Here is a 17,568-nt window from a genome sequence, read left to right as displayed (position 1 = left end):
CTATTACTAAAGAAACACTGCGGCATCAGTGGTATACAGCCACTTTATTGACTCTTCAGAAATATATTTATTTATTTATTTATACACATTATCTCACTTATTGTTTTTTAATTATATATTGTTGATCCAGTGGATTTTATGTAGCAGTTTATGCTGCATTTTACCCATTGGTCACTATTAGTCACTGTGCACTTACTATTCATCGATTTATTCACTCACTGATCTATTTACTTTCTGGAGATACATTTGCTGTAAACCACTGTTGTAGATAATAGAAGACAAAAGTACTGTGTCCCATTTATTAATGCCAGATTGGACCTACTAACACTGGATTGGATACTTGGATCTTTTATCAGCTATAACAGTGGACAGTTGTAATGCTTATTTTATTAATTTTATAAGTTTTACCATTTTATGCTGATTTCGGGAAATTAGTTCTATTTAGGGTACATTATTATTGTGTATTGCTTATATAAATTTGTTCAACTTATCGCTATTAATAAATCAATATTTGAGTCACTTTGCCTACCTTGTGATCTAGATTCTACTTCTTTTAAAATTTTTGACAAAGCCCTCAAAATATCTGGGTAGCGGAAACGCAGGGCCAACAGCGAGTCATAGCGAGAAGACCACTGTGTGGGGCACAGTTTTTTCAGTGTGACAGAGGATTCACTGGTAAATGATGATAGAATGCCCCATCGCTTCCCGCTGTCTCCGAAAAACGAATAAAGGCTTTGTAATGTGGTCATAAAACTGGATATTTCAGCGATGTCTGAAACAGCATCCTGAAGAACCAGATTTAGGTTATGGGCCGCACAGTGCACATAAAGTGCATTTTCCTGTTTCTTTAAAATTCTTGCCTGAACACCAGAATATACACCACTCATGGTGGCTGCTCCATCGTAACCCTGACCTCTACATTTGTCTAAAGGAAGTCCCTTTTTTTTTCAAGGCTTGCCAATATTTGGTTTTCTATCCCAGCTGCACTTTGATCTGTAATGGGATGAAAACCGAGAAAAGACTCATGTATATTAATTTTTGTTACCCTCATATTTAAATCTCTGTCCACAGTAATATATCGGACAACCAGGCTCATTTGATCAGTTCATGAAATATCCTGTGTTGTATCGATGATCAATGAGTAAAAATTAGCTTGTTGGACTTCTAACAGGATATCATTGAGGACATGATTGGACAAAATATCAATAAGCTCATTTTGAATTGTATGGCTTAAATGTTTAACTTTCCCATGAGGTTGCTGCAACAGCTGCTTAAGTACAGGATCCTATTCTGCTAAGTGCTCAATTATGGCCAGGAAGTTACCGCTATTTATTTCGCCAACTTTTTCCCTGTGGCCTCGAAAAGCCATGTTGCTCATTGACTATTCTTTTTAAAACTTCCCTCCAGAAGTTGTTTTCTTTTTGGATTTGTTTTTCTTGTTCCTCATCTATAGTGCCCTGCCTCCTCCACTGGTCATAAGTCAGCCTGTGCGTTTTCGTGGGACTGAATTTTAGTTGACAGGCCTTTCCATTTTTGGATGCCTTTGGCCCAAGCAGGTTCAAAGCCTAGTTTTTTTTCGATCCCCAAAAAGCCAACAAGGTTCACAATAGACCGAATTCAATTTAGGGGAGTAGCACAGCCAGGTCACTGGGAGTTTAAATCCTGTTTTGGTGATTTTCTCATAGTATTTTTCTGAAAAGCATCTTTTATCTGCATCATTGTCTCTAGGAAAAGGCCCTGAAGGCCTACAAGGACCATGAGAAAGAATAAAGCGTTTCACTTGTGGATCTAAAATGGTTATAGGAAAGTGTGCCCTGTCTGACATTTTTTTCGGATGCAATGCTGTGCAGATCAAGAGTGTGACCTCCAGCTTGTTCAGCATCATATGCCCGACTTGGTTCAACCTCAGTTGGCAATTCAGCACTTGTTTCACCTGAGGAATCCTGAAATGCATGCGATATCGGATCCTGCACTGCCATCTGACTACCTACACTAGGAAGGCTTTCTGAGCTAGCTCCCTCAGCATCTTTAGAGCTTTCACCAGCATTGGGAGAAGTAAAAAAGCTGGTAATTTTGGGAATTTTTTGTGTTTTCTGGCTTTCTTCCCTCTTCTTTTTGCGTTTTTGAGCACTACTTTGATGGGTATAGGAAGACATGTTACAATCTCTAGAAAAACAGCGCAAACAAAGACCCTTAATTGTCACACAGTATGAAAAGCCATATTAGGCCCCATTCACACGTCCGTAAGTGTTTTGCAGATCCATGGGTCCGTGGATCTGCAAGACACTGACATCGTCCGGTGGCCTCTCACCGCGCAGTGCCGTGCTGCGCAGGAGCTCCGCCCCCATCCCCATTATAGTCAATGGGGACGGAGCAGTGGTCCAGCGAAATAGCAGCAGGACGGATCCGACAGGCTGAACAGCCTGCCGGATCCGTCCTGCCGCAAGTGTAAAAGTACCTTTATGTCTGTCATGTAAGAGTGTGCCCCCCAAAAGAAGGAAGGGGCGCCCTCTTTATCACTGCTGGCATCTGTTTTAAACATCAGAACATCAGACTCTCACTTACTAATTACAGCACACACCCCTGTAGTGTCCACCATTAGACAGGGGAGGGAAGAAAAGAAACCCCAGAAATAGAGTGTCAGTGTGCCCCCCAATGTGTTGGGGGCCACACTCTAGTTCTGGGGTGTCTTCCCTCCCCTGTCTGATGGTGGACACTACAGGCCAGGGCGCAGGGTGTGTGCTGCAATTAGTGAGAGTCTGATGATCTGAATTCTGAAGTTAAAAAGAGCTGCCTGCAGACCTGCAATAATAAAGAGGGCGCCCCTTGCTTCTCTTGGGCCCCAACTTGAATCCTGAAGACTTGGGGGCCCCACTCTGAGTCTGCAGGCAGCTCTTTTTAACTTAAGAATTTATGATGTCTGAGATAATCTAATCTCATTTCAAGTGAATCACAACACTTACTTTTACAGTCACTGTGTCACTGTAGTCACACAGACAGCAGGCACAGACTGGAGTGGCACTGGCACGGCAGGACTGTCGATGGACTGGACGGAGACTGGAGTCTGGACTCTGGAGACCACTGACTGAGGACTGGTCTGGACTCCTGGACTAGTGACTGTGTCTGTGACTCGGTAAGGTTCCTCTCTCTCACTCTGAGTCTGAGCTGCGCCTGCTCTGCTCAGCCTCAGACTGGTTTCGGGCAGTCAAACTCAGATAGAGATAGCGCTAATCTGACTGGCGCCAGTGCAGCAGCACTCCCTCTCCCTCCACAACAGGTAACCCCCCCCTCCACCACCTGAGTCCGCCTCCTCCTCCCTTTAGTTACCTACCTCTTCTTCTGCTTGTGCGGCAGTGCGCCCCGGGCCCGCCTGCTTCAGCCTCCAGTCCTGACCCGACTACTCCTCCTTGCCCGCGCCGTGGACCGCCCACGCCCGCCCACTACACTGGGCGGGCGGGCCTGGCTGCCTGTGTGTTTTTACTGTGCACTGTGTTAATAGGAAAAAAAATAAAAAAAAAGAATGCGGTCCGGACGGGCCCCCAGTGGCGTAGGGCCCCATAGCCACTGCTATGGTGATCCCTACGCCACTGCTCCATATACAGAGCTACATTAAAGGGGTTAGCTGGGAATGTGATATTGATGACCTATCCTCAGGGTAGGTAATCAATATCAGATCAGCAGGAGTCCGAATCCCAGGACCCCAGCCAATTAGCTGCTAGAAGAGGCCATGCGGTTCTGTGAGTGCTTAGGCAGTGGAACCTAAGGCCCCTTTTACATGGGCGAGAATTCAGCACGGGTGCAATGCATGAGGTGAACGTATCGCACCCACACTGAATCTGGACCCATTCACTTCAATGGGGCTGTGCAGATGAGTGGTGATTTTCACGCATCGCAGCATGTTCTATATTCAGCGTTTTTCACGCAAGACATGCCCTATAGAAATGAATGGGGATGCGTGAAAATAGCAAGCAGCCGCAAGCAAGTGCGACTGCAATGCGATTTTCACACATGGTTGCTAAGGAGATGAGGTATGAGTTACCCAGGACCCCATTTACTTTATTATTTTCCATTATAACATCTTGGTTTCGGCTAGAGAGGTCCGATCCGGATCATCAAAGATAAGACCCAAAGCTTTGAAAAATTAAATCTACCGGAGAGACTGCGATCCGGTCGGCAGAGAAAAAGCCCATGACTGCACATCCCCCTTAAGCAAGGAAATAACCACACCAACTCGCTGTTTCTCATCCCCAGATGAGTGTGGACGAAGGCCAAAATACAGTTTGCATGCCTCCCTGCAGACACACACCGCACACCAGAGAACACCTCATACACCTGGATAGCCTCCATACACACCTTTATAGACTGCAGAGACACACCGCACACCAGAGACCACTTCATACACTTGGATAGCCTCCATACACACACCAGTAAACACCTCATACACACCTGTATACACTGCAGACACAAACCGCGCACCAGCAAACACCTCATACACCTAGATAGCCTCCATACACTCTAAACACAATTCATACACATGTAAATGGTTTGTTTCATCTGAGATATCAATATGCCACCAATCAGGGCCGTCTCCAGGTTCATGTGGGCCCTTGGGCGATAAAGTCTCAGTGGGCCCCCTTATGGCATTTTGCATGGCACTTACAGCAATAAAACTGCATATATTATAGATTAAATACCTTACACAGAGCGGACATATGCGAATCAGTCCTTATGTGCCTACTTTTATTTTCTACCCAGTGTTTCAGTCCCTCAGGTGTACTCACAGATATGTGTCCCCTCACAGTAGGTATGCCAATATACGCCGCCTTCATATAGTAGATATGCCAAGATATGTGCCCCCTCATAGTAGATATGCCAAGATGTGTGCTCCCTCACATTTGATATGCCAAGATGCATGCGCCCTTCACAGTAGATATGCCAAGATATGTGCCCTCTTATTGTGGATATGCCAAGATATGAGCACATTGCCCCCTTCACAGTGGTTCTGCCCAGATGTGCCCCCTTAACAGGACGTGAAAAAAACAAATACTCCTTGCCTCAGTCACCGGGCTCCTCCCATGATTTGTGCTCCCCATCAGCAGCAGCAGCAGCAGCAGCAGGATACTGTGACACATGGTGCTGCTGTGTAGGAGGAGCAGAGGCTGATTCCCAGCCTGCTCCGCTCCTCCTACACAGATCAGCAGGACCATGTGTGAGGACATTGTGCTGCTGCGGAGTGCTGGCAGTTCAAATATGGATTGGGGAGCAAATAGTTCCCTGCTTCAGTGGCATGCCTATAGTGTTTGGCACCCGAGGCGGGTCCTTTCTCTGGCTCCCCTCCCCCCAATACTTATAAAAAAAAATTATACCCCCTCACAGTAGTATTGTCCTCATTGTACAACCGTCACAGTAGTTTTGCACAGATGTGTGCCCCCTCACAGCAGTTATGCCCCCATTGTGCCCTCTCACAGTAGGTATGCCCTCTCTGTGCCCCTTTCACAGTTGTAATGCCCCATCTGTGCCTCCTTCATAGTGATAATCCCCATTGTGTCCCCTCCATAGTAATAAAGACCTCTGTGCCCCCTCCATAGTAATAAAGTCATCTGTGCCATCTCCATAGTAATACAGTCCTCTGTGACCCCTCTGTGTTAAACCCCCCCCCCCCAAAAAAAACAAAAAAAACAAAAAACAAAAAACACACAGTAACTACTCACCTTGTCCCGTTCCTGAAGCTCACAGTCCTCTCTTCCCTGCAGGCACAGATCGCTCTGCAGCACTGTGTGGGCGGATCTTATGAAGATTACCGGGCTGCAGGCTCCGCCCACACAGGCGGGCAGCACGATCTGTGCCTGCAGGCTGAATGGTGGAGCGGAGAGAAGTCTTCCTGCTTCACCATTCAGAGCGCCACTGGCCTGAAGAAGGGGAGGAGCGCGGGGAGCTGAGCGGTGAGTGACAGGACATCAGCTCCTTGCGCTCCAGCAATGAGCGCTTCCATCTGTATTGATAGAAGCGCTCATTGCTTCTGGCCTCTGGCTTCTGTGCTGTGCGCCCCCTTGCCCGGATATTGACGCCGGCCTTGCCACCAATGTCAGATAGGTGAGACTCGCACCTCAGGGACCCTAAAATCACAAATGTGTCACCTCCATTCATTCATTTTTATGGGACTGCTGGAAACAGCTGAGCATACTCACACGGCTATTTTCTGAACTCTCATAGAATTTTTGTATCGATTTTCTGGTGGTCTGTCCATTTTTAATAACCGTTTTGCATCAGTTTTTCATGGTCGTTAAAAAATGTATGGATTTAATTTTATGTTTTTTTTTTTTGTAAAGATACATCCCCAGCTTTGCCCTCCGTATACATAGTGTCCCCAATAACTGCCCCCAGCAGTAATAAAGTCCCTCATAGTGGCCCCAGCAGGAAGAATGTTTGCAATAGTGGCCCCTGCCTGTTGTAATGTCCCCCACAGTGGCTCATAATGTGCCCAAAAGGTGACCGCTGCATTAATAATGTCCCCCATCTGTAAAAAAAATAAATAAAAAAAAATGTAAAATGGGGATACAAACTCTGTAGGGGGCAGGGCTTGTTAAAGAAAACCTGTCACCTGGATTTTGGGTATAGAGCTGAGAACATGGGTTGCTAGATGGCCACTAGCACATCCGCAATACCCAGTCCCCATAGCTCTGTGTGCTTTTATTGTGTATAAAAACAGATTTGATATATATGCAAATTAACCTGAGATGAGTCAGAGCTTGAAAATATGACTCTTCTCTGGTCACACAAGTAAGATATGACTCTTATGTTAATTTGCATATGTAGCAAATAGTTTTTTTGACACAATAAAAGCACACAAAGCTATGGGGACTGGATATTGCAGATGTGCTAGTGGCCATCTAACCCATGTCCTTAGTTCTATACCCAAAATCCCGGTGACAGGTTCCCTTTAAATTAGCCTAAATGGGTGTGTGGCCTGCTGAAGGACCTGCGCTGAGTGTGATGGAAGTGTGTGGTGATGTCCACCTGCTGAGTGCAGGTCCTTTTCAATCAAGAGAGGAGTGAGTGCCTCTGCAAGTGGATGAGGGAAGTATATATATATATATATATATATATATATATATATATATATATTCACCAAATGAAGAGGCAGCACTTCCAGTCATGGGTGATAGGGTGACGACCCCAAACTTTATTCCCAGCAACGTTTCGGCCTTCTCTCTGAGGCCTTTGTCAAGCTACAACAATGCTAAAATGTGGGCTCTATATACCCATAATTCATTACAAAATCAGTGCAATTAGTGAAAACCTGTGTGGACAATTAAGTCACATGACCATCCAACATTATAATGTCACATGACTATACAAGTGCAAATCTTATTAATATCACATCATAAAACCATCGTACAGCGTATTTCAGACAATAGTCAAAAGTGGCTCATACATGATATGTGTCGCATATCATAAATGCGATGTACAGACATCAATATTCAAAATGTTACATCCGGTGTTCACAATCTCATAAGTGATCACAAGTGTACAAACATTAAAGAGTTAAAATCATTATACAGCTGTATCTTATAATTAAAATCGGTGAGACCAACCGTCATGGCGTAGCCCAGTGTGCCTGCTTCAGCGTCTCCCCGTCTGCCAGGCGCATGCGCCGCGACGAGCGTCAAGCGTCACCCTCCACCCATGGCCGCGTCATCACGCACGCTCCCTGGAACGCAACAGCGCCCAGTGGAACGCATCGCTGACGAGGCGGCCACAGGGGGCAGGGCAAAAGCATACACCCATCCGGATCGCATTACCAGGCGTCTGGGGGGCGTGTTAGTAGCCTAGGTGACAACATGGACTGCTGTCAAAGAGGGGGACCAGACCATGTCACCCAGCACAATCAAGAGACCGACATTGGATGGAACAGCAACGATGGGTACAATAGGGGTCATCACCATATAATCGGCAAATATAGCCGAAATGGTGCCTTCCCCCCTATTGTCAACAACATTGCTGCCTTCTTAAGCTAGTAAGCAGCTCTCAAGGGAGGAATCCTTCCCATCTCCTTGCCTAATCCTATAATATAGAAGCCGAGGCCGTCTGGCTTACTGATTCCCGGCCAGAGATTGCCTCTCAATTCCTCTGGGATATTTGCCGGTCGGATAGTCTTGACGTGCAGTTAGTAACTTGTCATGGTAGCCCCTCCCGAACAGCAATCCATGGTCACCATCATGCTTGCACACTGGGGTAGTCCATATACGGTCCGGTCCAACTGTAAGACAAAGGTTCTTCTATTTTCCTCAATTCTTTATCTATAGATATAGAGGGAAAAGGGTGTAAGTAGATTCCTACAACATTCTATAACAATAGCATTGTCGTATATCACCCCCATCAAGCAGGATTACTTGTGTCACCCCCACGCCTGGTGAGCAAGTAGCACACTACCTATCCACATAATTCCCATCTGCACTCAGCATTAAGACCTGCGGGCCTAAGCGTACCTAACTTATGTATCCACATAATCTCGCGCTGTTTCAACTTTTTCTCCCTGTCACCTCCCCTTTTGAGTGGGGGGATATGGTCAATCACTCTAAACTTAAGGTCCCTTTCCTTGTGTCCAGCCTCAACAAAATGTTTGGGTACTGGGAGGTCCCTTCGTTTTTGGCGGATAGAGTACCTGTGATAGTTCATTCTCGTCTTAGCATCACATGTAGTCTCCCCAACGTATAGGAGACTACATGGACATGACAACAGGTATACGACGAATGAACTGTCACAGGTCAGATAGTGTCGAATCCCAAATACCTTGTGTGTAACTGGATGTCACACATCCAGTTACACACAAGGTATTTGGGATTCGACACTATCTGACCTGTGACAGTTCATTCGTCGTATACCTGTTGTCATGTCCATGTAGTCTCCTATACGTTGGGGAGACTACATGTGATGCTAAGACGAGAATGAACTATCACAGGTACTCTATCCGCCAAAAACGAAGGGACCTCCCAGTACCCAAACATTTTGTTGAGGCTGGACACAAGGAAAGGGACCTTAAGTTTAGAGTGATTGACCATATCCCCCCACTCAAAAGGGGAGGTGACAGGGAGAAAAAGTTGAAACAGCGCGAGATTATGTGGATACATAAGTTAGGTACGCTTAGGCCCGCAGGTCTTAATGCTGAGTGCAGATGGGAATTATGTGGATAGGTAGTGTGCTACTTGCTCACCAGGCGTGGGGGTGACACAAGTAATCCTGCTTGATGGGGGTGATATACGACAATGCTATTGTTATAGAATGTTGTAGGAATCTACTTACACCCTTTTCCCTCTATATCTATAGATAAAGAATTGAGGAAAATAGAAGAACCTTTGTCTTACAGTTGGACCGGACCGTATATGGACTACCCCAGTGTGCAAGCATGATGGTGACCATGGATTGCTGTTCGGGAGGGGCTACCATGACAAGTTACTAACTGCACGTCAAGACTATCCGACCGGCAAATATCCCAGAGGAATTGAGAGGCAATCTCTGGCCGGGAATCAGTAAGCCAGACGGCCTCGGCTTCTATATTATAGGATTAGGCAAGGAGATGGGAAGGATTCCTCCCTTGAGAGCTGCTTACTAGCTTAAGAAGGCAGCAATGTTGTTGACAATAGGGGGGAAGGCACCATTTCGGCTATATTTGCCGATTATATGGTGATGACCCCTATTGTACCCATCGTTGCTGTTCCATCCAATGTCGGTCTCTTGATTGTGCTGGGTGACATGGTCTGGTCCCCCTCTTTGACAGCAGTCCATGTTGTCACCTAGGCTACTAACACGCCCCCCAGACGCCTGGTAATGCGATCCGGATGGGTGTATGCTTTTGCCCTGCCCCCTGTGGCCGCCTCGTCAGCGATGCGTTCCACTGGGCGCTGTTGCGTTCCAGGGAGCGTGCGTGATGACGCGGCCATGGGTGGAGGGTGACGCTTGACGCTCGTCGCGGCGCATGCGCCTGGCAGACGGGGAGACGCTGAAGCAGGCACACTGGGCTACGCCATGACGGTTGGTCTCACCGATTTTAATTATAAGATACAGCTGTATAATGATTTTAACTCTTTAATGTTTGTACACTTGTGATCACTTATGAGATTGTGAACACCGGATGTAACATTTTGAATATTGATGTCTGTACATCGCATTTATGATATGCGACACATATCATGTATGAGCCACTTTTGACTATTGTCTGAAATACGCTGTACGATGGTTTTATGATGTGATATTAATAAGATTTGCACTTGTATAGTCATGTGACATTATAATGTTGGATGGTCATGTGACTTAATTGTCCACACAGGTTTTCACTAATTGCACTGATTTTGTAATGAATTATGGGTATATAGAGCCCACATTTTAGCATTGTTGTAGCTTGACAAAGGCCTCAGAGAGAAGGCCGAAACGTTGCTGGGAATAAAGTTTGGGGTCGTCACCCTATCACCCATGACTGGAAGTGCTGCCTCTTCATTTGGTGAATATACATATTGGAGGACAAGCCAGCCTCTCTGAGGAATATTGCACCCAGCGTACAACGTCTGACTGTGCTGCTGCACTATCTGTTGTATTATATATATATATATATATATATATATTTATATATTTATATATATTTTTTTTTTTTTTAACCCCTTAAATGCCATATTGTCCTTAAATGCACTCCTGTCTAAGCGACCATTGATTTCAACGGGGTCCGTTTGGTTGTGAAAACGGCCAAAAACAGGACAAATCCCATTATTTGACGGCCACAAAAAAAAAAAAACGGCTATGTGAATAGCCCCACAGACCGCAATGATTCTGACGGCCTAAGGTCGCTTTTACACGGGCGAGTTTTGTATTCAGGTGTGATGCACGAATCCAACCCATAGCATCCGGACTAAATCCCGACCCATTCATTTCTATGGGTCTCTGCACATGAGCATTGTTTTTCACGGATGAAGTCCGGATGCAATGCATTTTTCATTGATGGTTGCTTGGAGATGTAGATGGTTATTCTTCAGGGTTTTTTTTTTACGCGCATCAAAACTGATTGAACTTGCTTGCAAAACCTTCCGTATTTTCCTGAACAGATCCTGATACAATCCGTATCCTTAGGCCTCTTCCACACGAGCGATATGGATTGTGTCAGCATGCGTTCAGGGTGCATTTAGTGAAAACTCGCACCATTGTGCAAGCAAGTTTATGTTAGTTTTGTCTGCGATTGCGTTCAGTTGTTTAGTTTTTTCCGCTCGAGTGCAATGCGTTTTGATGCATTTTTCACGTGCGTGAAAAAAATAAATAATAAAACGGAAGGTTTACAAACATTTTCTAGCAACCATAACTGAAAAACCCATTGCATCTGCACCTGCTTCCGGATGAAATGCGTTTTTCACTGAAGCGCCATTCACTTCTATGGGACCAGGGCTGCGTGAAAAACACAGAATATAGAACGTTCTGCGATTCTCACACAACGCAGAACAACGCTCATGTACACAGACCCATTAAAATGAATGGGTCAGGATTTAGTGCGGGTGCGATGGGTTCACCAATTTATGGTAATTTAACAAGCTCTGCCCCTTCAGAGTTTTTATCCCCATAAGGCCTCATGCACACGACCGTTGTTGTGGTCCGCATCCAAGCCGCATTTTTTTGCGGCTCGGGTGCGGACCTATTCACTTCAATGGGGCCGCAAAAGATGCGGACATTGCTCCGTTCCGTGGCCCCGCAAAAAAAATATAGCATGTCCTATTCTTGTCTGTTTTGCGGACAAGAATAGGCATCTCTACAATGGGCCCGCTTATTCCGTTCCGCAAATTGCAGAAAACACACGGATGGCTTCCTTTTTTTGCAAATCCGCGGTTTGCGGACCGTAAAAAAACGGAACGGTCGTGTGCATGAGGCCTAAACCGTACTACAAAATAGGCTCTTGGGAAGCATAGTGTGCATTATAAAAATGTGCGCTACATTACATACATGTACCCTACAACACACGGGCCTCTTTACACCAAACTGTCTTAGTTGCTGATAGCAACCAATCAGAGTTCACCTCTCATTTCTTAGTGTTCAGAAAACATGGAAGCCGAGCTCTGATTGGTTGCTTTCGGCAACTAAGACAGTTTTCCTGTTAGTGAGGCCCATGCTCTTCATTATACTCCAGTTCCACTTATGTAGATACACACTTACCTCATCTGATGGAAGCAGTCAGCAGGACACTGGAAGCTGCTGATGTCCTCTTCTAATGGAAAGTGTAGGGAGCCATCAGCAAGAGCAAAGGAAGAAGTGCTGATGCCAGGAGCTTCTAATGCCCTGCAGTAAGGAGGCCTCTGATTGGTTAGAGCAGGCGCCTCTCACAAATGCTGGGCTGTTCCTGTGACCCAGGTGCTGCTCACCATGAGCACTCTGCAGGTCACTGCAATACTAGACACTGGGAGGACATGATGGGAGTCGTAATGGCAGATATCTGTACACAGCCCCTGCCCTCCCCTATCATACAGACTCCAGCACACCAGGTGTCATGGAGAAGCTGCGTTACCCAGCAGTAATCTATGATATATCAGCCATGTCTGATGTCTGAGTTCCTGAGGTAATGTGTGAAGAAAACTGCCTTAGTCATCCATAGCAACCAATCAGATTCCACCATTCAAATTTCATAGCTCATTTGGAAAATGATAGGTGGAATCTGATTGGTTGCTATGGGAAACTGAGGCAGTTTTCTTTTACTCCAGTTTAGGATATCCCCCAACTATATTTACTTATGCAGAAGCTGATACTACACTAGTACAAGACATGTGAGGTAATAATACTCCCATATATGATGTAAAGGCTAACATGACATGATGTGTGAGGTAATAATATTCCCATATATGATGTAGAGGCTAATATGACATGCTGTGTGAGGTAATAATACTCCCATATATGATGTGGAAGCTAACATGACATGATGTGTGAGGCAATAATACTCCCATATATGATGTAGAGGCTAACATGACATGATGTGTGAGGCAATAATACTCCCATATATGATGTAGAAGCTAACATGACATGATGTGTGAGGTAATACTACTAACATATGATGTAGAGGCTAACATGACATGATGTGTGAGGTAATAATACTCGCATGTATGATGCAGAAGCCGATGCTACACCAGTATATTATGTTTGAGGTGATAATACTCCCATATATGATGTAGAAGCTGATACTACACCAGTACATGATGTGTGAGGTAATAATGCCCCATTATATGATGTAGAAGCTGACACTACACAAGTACATGATGTGTGAGGTAATAATTTTCCCATATATGATGTAAAAGCTGATACTACACCAGTATATGATGTGTGAGGTAGTAATACTCCCATACTTGATATAGAAGCTGATACTACACCAGTACATGATGTGTGAAGTAATAATACTCCCATATATGTTGTAGAAGATAATACTACACCAGTATATTATGTTTGAGGTAATAATACTCCTCTTTATGATGTAGAAGCTGACACTACACCAGTACATGATGTGTGAGGTAATAATACTCCCATGTATGATGCAGAAGTCGATACTACACCAGTACATGTGTGAGGTATTAGAGATGAGCAAATCTCACGTTATGGAGGGGCCCCCCCAGAGCGTATAGCTTGGGGGGCACATGGTGGCAGGGGCACTGGAGTAATTTTATTAAAGAATTTAAGGTTTTTGGGTTAAAAGAATGGTTTTTTGGTGTTTCTCTGTCTCCCCCCCCCCTCCCCTGTTTCTTTTACTTCAAATTCTAGGTCTCCTGACAGGAATCCAGTTTGGGCTGGTTCCCTTAGTGATCTGCCTGGATACGGGATGCTGGGAACAGCTGTCGGGATTGGCCAGCTGTTTCTGAAGCGGGAAAAGCTGAACAGCTGATTGGCAGCTGTCAGATTTGAGCGGGAATCAGCGTGGATAAATTGACAGCGCACAGGTGCCCAGCTGTCAGTTCAAGTGGAGCAGCCTGAAAGGAGCAGCGCCTGTCAAGACCGAAGATGGAGGACTTACTTCGTAGCCTGATCCTGAGAGCGGAGTCGGCGGGAGGAGAGGAATGGCTGAGGAGCTGCCTCTCGCAGCCCATACCTGGCGGCGGTGAAGCGGCGGCGGATCCGGAGGAGAATGAAGAGTGGGAGCCGGTAGAAGAGGAAGAAGCCGTCCTGCAAGTGGCCAGTGGGGAAGCGGAGGTGTTGGCGCCGCGCAGCAAAAGAGCTAAAAAGCATGCGCGCGCCGGCACCCCGCCCCCTGAAGACGTCATCGCTGCCGGATCATCACCAGGCGCCGGGCCGCAAGCGGCGTCCGCCGCTGATGACATCACGGCCCGGCGACGTCATCAAAGAGCGTCAGCCGGCAAAGCTCATAGTAATAGCCGGCGGCGCTCCACCGCAGGGAAGAATATTCGTAGCGCTGAGCGGCCCCATGCAGCAGCGCTGGATGAAAGCGACGACGTGGGACATGCTGGCACATCCGTGCAGCAGCCATTCACTGTGTCCGGCCAGTATCCTGGGAAGATCCGTATGAAGGTTCCTCAGTCCGGTTCTGGGCAGGAGGTCCATCCCAGTGGTGAGCATGAGAACATTAATGCCATACTTAACAATGATAAGTTTCTTTCAGGTCTTAATTCTTTGTTCACTGATTTCTTGAAAAGTAAGGTTAATACTGCAGCTGCTGGTGTGTGGGCACCCCCGCCGGCGCTGCAGTCAAAGAATTTGCCCATTTTGGAGCGAGGTTCAGGGGTTCCAGAACTCTGTGTAAAAGAGGTTCTCCCCTGTGAAGTATCTCCTCTGGGTTTCCATTTGTCTAATGGGATCAAAGAGAAGATATGGAGTTTTGAATTTGTTGATTTATTATCGTTGTTACCTTCTAATAGGGAACATAACGTAGAGAAGAAGGATGAAAAAAGTGAGGATGTAAGAAAGCGCCTGCAGCCAAGATCTTTTAATAATTGGTTGCAGGCGTTTTGTATTTACGCTGCGGTGCTGGGAGAAAGGCATCCTGAGAAATGCTCGGGTCTTTTCCAGCACCTGGATATCATACTGGAAGCATACAAGAACTTTGGTGGTATTGCATGGTTCCAGTATGATGAGACTTTCAGGCAGAAGCTGGCAATCCATCTGTCTCTAAAATTTGGAGTAAAAGACATAGGCCTATGGATAAATTTGATGTTGCCACAGTGGTCTGTGCAGCAAAGGCAGACTCCTGCAAATCAACCTCTTAGGAAGGGAGTTTGTTTCGCTTTTAATGAATCCACTTGCAAGTGGCTTGCCAGCTGTCGCTATAAGCATGAATGCTCCCTTTGTGGGGGCAATCATCCTTTAATACGATGTTTTAAAAAGAATCAGCCTTCCTTTCTTGCCTCCAGGGAGCAATTATCAAAAAGCATGGACGCCAGTGAAGTTAATAGAGCTGGTTCCGTGGCTAAGCAAGTACCCAGACAGGGAGAAAGCTAGTTTGTTGTTTAACGGTTTTTTATCCGGTTTTGATGTTCCACAGTTTAGAGGTTCTGGTTGTAATTTTGTTGATAATTTGAAGTCTGTTAATGTTTTTCCTGTTGTAGTTAGAGATAAGATTAATAAAGAATTAGAGTACGGTAGGTTAGCGGGTCCATTTAAGCACCCTCCTTTTAAGAATTTCAGGTTATCCCCTCTGGGTGTAGTCCCAAAGAAGAATCCAGGGGAATTTAGGTTGATACATCACCTATCGTATCCCAAGGATTCTTCTTTGAATGATGAAATCGCCAAGGAAGCGGCGGCAGTTTCGTATGCCTCATTTGATGAGGCGGTAGATTTATTAAGGAGATACGGGCATAGAGCGTTGTTAGCTAAGGCCTCTTTCACACGACAGTATGTCCATTTCAGTGTTTTGCGGTCCGTTTTTCACGGATCCGTTGTTCCGTTTTTTGCTTCCGTTGTGGTTCCGTTTCCGTTCCGTTGTTCCGTTCCGTTTTTCCGTATGGCAAATACAGTATACAGTAATTTCATATAAAAAATTGGGCTGGGCATAACTTTTTCAATAGATGGTTCCGCAAAAAACGGAACGGATACGGAAGACATACGGATGCATTTCCGTATGCATTCCGTTTTTTTGCGGACCCATAGACTTTAATGGAGCCACGGAACGTGATTTGCGGCCAAATATAGGACATGTTCTATCTTTAAACGGAACGGAAAAACGGAAATACGGAAACGGAATGCACACGGAGTACATTCCGTTTTTTTTGCGGAACCATTGAAATGAATGGTTCCGTATACGGACCGTATACGGACCGCAAAAAACGGCCCGCAAAACGGAAAAAAAAAACGGTCGTGTGAAAGAGGCCTAAAGCTGATGTTAAAGCTGCATTTAGATTGCTCCCTGTAAAACCGTCCGGTTTTAATTCATTGGGTTTTAGTTTTGAGGGAGAATTTTTCTTTGATAAATGCTTACCTATGGGTTTTTCTAAATCATGTATTTACTTTGAAGCATTTTCTTCCTTTTTACATTGGGTGGTCCAAGAGTCGTTTCCAGGTGGCGGTATTTTGCACTATTTAGATGACTTTTTGTTTGTAGGTCCTGCTGAGTCTGAGTGCTGTGAGCAGTTATTACAGGGGTTCTTAAGAATATGTTCAAAATTTGGTATCCCAATTGCTCAAGAAAAAACTATATTCCCGTGCTGTTGTTTAGAATTTTTGGGTATTGAATTGGACAGCGTTAGGATGGAATTTCGTTTGCCTGAAAAGAAGTTGCTTGATCTTAGTTTGTTTATCTTAAGGTTATTGTCAAAAAATAAATGTACATTAAGGGAGCTGCAGTCTCTTTTGGGCTCCTTAAACTTCGCTTGCAGGATCATTCCTATGGGGAGGGTATTTTCTAAGCGGTTGTATTTTGCCACAAGAGGTTTAAAGTCCCCCAAGGCTCATATTAGACTATCTAGACCTTTAAAAGATGATTTATCGTTGTGGTTGGAATTTTTGAAGAAATTTAATGGTAAGGTTTGTTTTCAGGAAGAGTTTATGGATTCGGATTTGTTACAGTTGTTCACAGATGCAGCAGGTAGTGTGGGTTTTGGGGCATTTTGGAATAATAAGTGGAGCGCTGGGGCATGGCCGGAGTCTTGGATTGTAAATAAGTTGGTAGCGAATTTAGTTTTATTGGAGTTATTTCCGGTAGTTGTAGCTATTGTTATTTGGGGTTCATACTTTAGTAATAGACGGATTCTTTTGTTCACAGACAACCAAGGGGTTGTGTTTGCAGTAAATACGTTGTCTTCAAAGTGTGAAAAGACTGTTCGTTTATTGAGACATCTAGTATTGTGTTGCATGAAATTTAACATTTGGTTGAAGGCTAGATACATTCCAGGTAAAAAGAATGACATTGCAGATGCATTATCTCGATTTCAGTGGAAAAGATTCCGGGAGCTCGCGCCAGAAGCAGTCTTGGAGGGTGTCCCGTGCCCGGAGCATCTGTGGGATCTAGTTATGATCTAATATTCAAAAGTCTCAAAAAGTCTCTGGCACCTAGAACATGGGATGATTATTCATCCGCATGGAATAGGTGGCTTTCCTTTAATAAGGGTA

Source organism: Bufo gargarizans, chromosome 11, assembly GCF_014858855.1.
Source record: "Bufo gargarizans isolate SCDJY-AF-19 chromosome 11, ASM1485885v1, whole genome shotgun sequence".
In the NCBI taxonomy this organism is placed as follows: Eukaryota; Metazoa; Chordata; class Amphibia; order Anura; family Bufonidae; genus Bufo; species Bufo gargarizans.
The sequence above is the reverse complement of the archived record's forward strand: the minus strand, read 5'-3'. Positions refer to the sequence as shown.